This window comes from Oncorhynchus clarkii, chromosome 7 (genome assembly GCF_045791955.1).
Source record: "Oncorhynchus clarkii lewisi isolate Uvic-CL-2024 chromosome 7, UVic_Ocla_1.0, whole genome shotgun sequence".
Classification (NCBI taxonomy): domain Eukaryota; kingdom Metazoa; phylum Chordata; class Actinopteri; order Salmoniformes; family Salmonidae; genus Oncorhynchus; species Oncorhynchus clarkii.
In genome coordinates this window covers 87,976,244-87,981,948 of record NC_092153.1, presented here as the reverse complement: position 1 = coordinate 87,981,948, position 5,705 = coordinate 87,976,244, and positions in this window count along the sequence as shown.

Here is a 5,705-nt window from a genome sequence, read left to right as displayed (position 1 = left end):
GGTTGAGATCTGGAGACTGGCTAGGCCACTCCAGGACCTTGAAATGCTTCTTACGAAGCCACTCCTTCGTTGCCCGGGCAGTGTGTTTGGGATCATTGTCATGCTGAAAGACCCAGCCACGTTTCATCTTCAATGCCCTTGCTGATGGAAGGAGGTTTTCACTCAAAATCTCACGATACATGGCCCCATTCATTCTTTCCTTTACACGGATCAGTCGTCCTGGTCCCTTTGCAGAAAAGCAGCCCCAAAGCATGATGTTTCCACCCCCATGCTTCACAGTAGGTATGGTGTTCTTTGGATGCAACTCAGCATTCTTTGTCCTCCAAACACGACAAGTTGAGTTTTTAACAAAAAGTTATATTTTGGTTTCATATGACATTCTCCCAATCTTCTTCTGGATCATCCAAATGCTCTCTAGCAAACTTCAGACGGACCTGGACATGTACTGGCTTAAGCAGGGGGACACGTCTGGCACTGCAGGATTTGACTCCCTGGAGGCGTAGTGTGTTACTGATGGTAGGCTTTGTTACTTTGGTCCCAGCTCTCTGCAGGTCATTCACTAGGTCCCCCCGTGTGGTTCTGGGATTTTTGCTCACCGTTCTTGTGATCATTTTGACCCCACGGGTTGAGATCTTGCGTGGAGCCCCAGATCGAGGGAGATTATCAGTGGTCTTGTAAGTCTTCCATTTCCTAATAATTGCTCCCACAGTTGATTTCTTCAAACCAAGCTGCTTACCTATTGCAGATTCAGTCTTCCCAGCCTGGTGCAGGTCTACAATTTTGTTTCTGGTGTCCTTTGACAGCTCTTTGGTCTTGGCCATAGTGGAGTTTGGAGTGTGACTGTTTGAGGTTGTGGACAGGTGTCTTTTATACTGATAACAGTTCAAACAGGTGCCATTAATACAGGTAACGAGTGGAGGACAGAGGAGCCTCTTAAAGAAGAAGTTACAGGTCTGTGAGAGCCAGAAATCTTGCTTGTTTGTAGGTGACCAAATACTTATTTTCCACCATAATTTGCAAATAAATTCATTAAAAATCCTACAATGTGATTTTCTGGATTTTTTTTCTTATAATTTTGTCTGTCATAGTTGAAGTGTACCTATAATGAATTACAGGCCTCTCTCATCTTTTTAAGTGGGAGAACTTGCACAATTGGTGGCTGACTAAATACTTTTTTGCCCCACTGTATATCTAGTATTATAAACCAGGTAGTTTGGCTCCTGGATGCTGATTGGCTGAAAGCCTTGGTATATCAGACAATATACTATGGGTATGATGCTAATCTCTGTTTCATGTACAGAATCACATCGTGTCATGATGTAAATAAATGTAAACTTTCTACAATAGACTCCATAGTGGTATACTGTCGTTAAATGCTCTCGTTTTCTTCTGAATAAAAATGGTCCATCAATCTGTTCTATCCTGGGTAGCATTGACTCTAGCAGTCCCATTCATGAACAGTTCATGTTTCTGCTTTAGACCTACACGCCTCCCATCATCCTCTACTGACCTGTGTGTGTGTATCTTATTAACAGTAAATTGGAGGCAGGCTGGTTCATGTGACAGTGGGACCGGGAGGTTCAGGAATCTTAGTCACACTCTCCCCATCAAGACTCAATCTAATCTAGTTTTTAGTGATGAAGAATAGCCCTGTTATAATCTAGTGGCTAGTTAGGAAGAACAACCCTGTTCTAATCTAGTGGTTAGTGAGGAAGAAAAACCCTGTTCTAATCTAGTGGTTAGTGATGAAGAAATAACCCTGTTCTAATGTAGTGGTTAGTGAGGAAGAAATAACCCCGTTCTAATCTAGTGGTTAGTGATGAAGAAATAACCCTGTTCTAATCTAGTGGTTAGTGATGAAGAAATAACCCTGTTCTAATGTAGTGGTTAGTGAGGAAGAAATAACCCCGTTCTAATCTAGTGGTTAGTGAGGAAGAAATAACCCTGTTCTAATCTAGTGGTTAGTGATGAAGAAATAACCCTGTTCTAATTTAGTGGTTAGTGAGGAAGAAATAACCCTGTTCTAATGTAGTGGTTAGTGAGGAAGAAATAACCCCGTTCTAATCTAGTGGTTAGTGATGAAGAAATAACCCTGTTCTAATCTAGTGGTTAGTGATGAAGAAATAACCTTGTTCTAATCTAGTGATTAGCGAGGATGAACAACCCTGTTCTTATCTAGTGGTTAGTGATGAAGAAATAACCCTGTTCTAATCTAGTGGTTAGTGAGGAAGAAATAACCCTGTTCTAATCTAGTGGTTAGTGATGAAGAAATAACCCCGTTCTAATATAGTGGTTAGTGATGAAGAAATAACCCTATTCTAATCTAGTGGTTAGTGATGAAGAAATAACCTTGTTCTAATCTAGTGATTAGCGAGGATGAACAACCCTGTTCTTATCTAGTGGTTAGTGATGAAGAAATAACCCTGTTCTAATCTAGTGGTTAGTGATGAAGAAATAACCCCGTTCTAATATAGTGGTTAGTGATGAAGAAATAACCCTGTTCTAATCTAGTGGTTAGTGAGGAAGAAATAACCCTGTTCTAATCTGTTAGTGAGGAAGAAATAACCCTGTTCTAATCTAGTGGTTAGTGATGAAGAAATAACCCTGTTCTAATCTAGTGGTTAGTGATGAAGAAATAACCCTGTTTAATATAGTGGTTAGTGATGAAGAAATAACCCTGTTCTAATCTAGTGGTTAGTGAGGAGGAATAACCCTGTTCTAATCTAGTGGTTAGTGATGAAGAAATAACCCTGTTCTAATCTAGTGGTTAGTGATGAAGAAATAACCCCGTTCTAATCTAGTGATTAGTGAGGAAGAATAACCCTGTTCTAATCTAGTGGTTAGTGATGAAGAAATAACCCCGTTCTAATATAGTGGTTAGTGATGAAGAAATAACCCCGTTCTAATCTAGTGATTAGCGAGGATGAACAACCCTGTTCTTATCTAGTGGTTAGTGATGAAGAAATATCCCCGTTCTAATATAGTGGTTAGTGATGAAGAAATAACCCTGTTCTAATATAGTGGTTAGTGAGGAAGAATAACCCTGTTCTTATCTAGTGGTTAGTGATGAAGAAATAACCCTGTTCTAATCTAGTGGTTAGTGATGAAGAAATAACCCTGTTCTTATCTAGTGGTTAGTGATGAAGAAATAACCCCGTTCTAATATAGTGGTTAGTGATGAAGAAATCACCCTGTTCTTATCTAGCGGTTAGTGATGAAGAAATAACCTTGTTCTTATCTAGCGGTTAGTGATGAAGAAATAACCTTGTTCTAATCTAGTGGTTAGTGAGGAAGAATAACCCTGTTCTAATCTAGTGGTTAGTGATGAAGAAATAACCCTGTTCTAATCTAGTGGTTAGTGATGAAGAAATAACCCTGTTCTAATCTAGTGGTTAGTGATGAAGAAATAACCCTGTTCTAATTTAGTGGTTAGTGATGAAGAAATAACCTTGTTCTAATCTGTTAGTGATGAAGAAATAACCCTGTTCTAATCTAGTGGTTAGTGATGAAGAAATAACCTTGTTCTAATCTGTTAGTGATGAAGAAATAACTCTGCTCTAATCTGTTAGTGATGAAGAAATAACCCTGTTCTAATGTAGTGGTTAGTGAGGAAGAAATAACCCCGTTCTAATCTAGTGGTTAGTGAGGAAGAAATAACCCCGTTCTAATCTAGTGGTTAGTGAGGAAGAACAACCCTGTTCTAATCTAGTGGTTAGTGAGGAAGAAATAACCCTGTTCTAATCTGATAGTGAGGAAGAAATAACCCTGTTCTAATCTAGTGGTTAGAGATGAAGAAATAACCCTGTTCCAATCTGTTAGTGAGGAAGAATAACCCTGTTCTAATCTAGTGGTTAGTGATGAAGAAATAACCCTGTTCTAATCTGTTAGTGAGGACGAATAACCCTGTTCTAATCTTGTGTTTAGTGATGAAGAAATAACCCTGTTCTAATCTAGTGGTTAGTGATGAAGAAATAACCCTGTTCTAATATAGTGGTTAGTGATGAAGAAATAACCCTGTTCTAATCTAGTGATTAGTGAGGAAGAATAACCCTGTTCTAATCTAGTGGTTAGTGAGGAAGAAATAACCCTGTTCTAATCTAGTGGTTAGTGATGAAGAAATAACCTTGTTCTAATGTAGTGGTTAGTGATGAAGAAATAACCTTGTTCTAATCTGTTAGTGATGAAGAAATAACCCTGTTCTAATCTAGTGGTTAGTGATAAAGAAATAACCTTGTTCTAATCTAGTGGTTAGTGATGAAGAAATAACCCTGTTCTAATCTGTTAGTGGTGAAGAAATAACCCTGTTCTAATATAGTGGTTAGAGATGAAGAAATAACCCTGTTCTAATCTAGTGGTTAGTGATGAAGAAATAACCCTGTTCTAATCTAGTGGTTAGTGATGAAGAAATAACCCTGTTCTAATATAGTGGTTAGTGATGAAGAAATAACCCTGTTCTAATCTAGTGATTAGTGAGGAAGAATAACCCTGTTCTAATCTAGTGGTTAGTGAGGAAGAAATAACCCTGTTCTAATCTAGTGGTTAGTGATGAAGAAATAACCTTGTTCTAATGTAGTGGTTAGTGATGAAGAAATAACCTTGTTCTAATCTGTTAGTGATGAAGAAATAACCCTGTTCTAATCTAGTGGTTAGTGATAAAGAAATAACCTTGTTCTAATCTAGTGGTTAGTGATGAAGAAATAACCCTGTTCTAATCTGTTAGTGGTGAAGAAATAACCCTGTTCTAATATAGTGGTTAGAGATGAAGAAATAACCCTGTTCTAATCTAGTGGTTAGTGATGAAGAAATAACCCTGTTCTAATCTAGTGGTTAGTGATGAAGAAATAACCCTGTTCTAATCTAGTGGTTAGTGATGAAGAAATAAACCTGTTCTTATCTAGTGGTTAGTGATGAAGAAATAACCCTGTTCTAGCCCTGTGTTCCAGTGTGTCTGGGGGAGTTTGCATCCTCTTGTTAGGTATATTGACAATGTCAAGACACATAAATGGCTTACATTATTGATATCAAAGTCTTCAAACGTCAGTCTGATGTCATCAGGGCTGGTTTAAGGGGAACTAAAACCGCATCCTCAGTTACCAGGCACCTTTTGGGTTTATAGATCACTTGAAATCAGTAATAAAAAGTTATATGTCTTGATTGAAATTGTATAAATTAAAATCCTTGATAAATACTGAGTTTGTGTGTCTGGAACTACTAACTATGTAGCCTAATAATAATGTAGCCTGATAGGAATAACCGCACAGGAATGCAATTGGCCTATGAAGCACATTTAGCTCCATTCAGAACCAGCGGAATTTTGGAGTCCTCTTGAAGTAAATTGACAGATGACAGGCATAACGCGCCTCGCTGACCCCCAGATGAGCTGTTTAGCTCTCTCATTATTTTCAAATGTGTTTGATTGATCTAAAATACTGTAGTACAAAACGCATGAATGTTTCTTTGTACCAGTCGAATCCAGTCTAGTGGCGCAGCGTGTGAATCCTGTGCGACCTTGTAATCCCGCGTCCGCTAAAGATCACTTTGACGTTCCACTACTAAACAGAACAGCTCCCCCACGGCACTGCTCCCCCGCCTGTGTTTGTAGGACCACCTTCTCGGTTTCGTCACATCATGCCTTCATATATGAAGGGTTCGAACAAGGTTGAACTAAATTAGAGTAACAGGAGGCAGCGGAGAGAACCCGACAG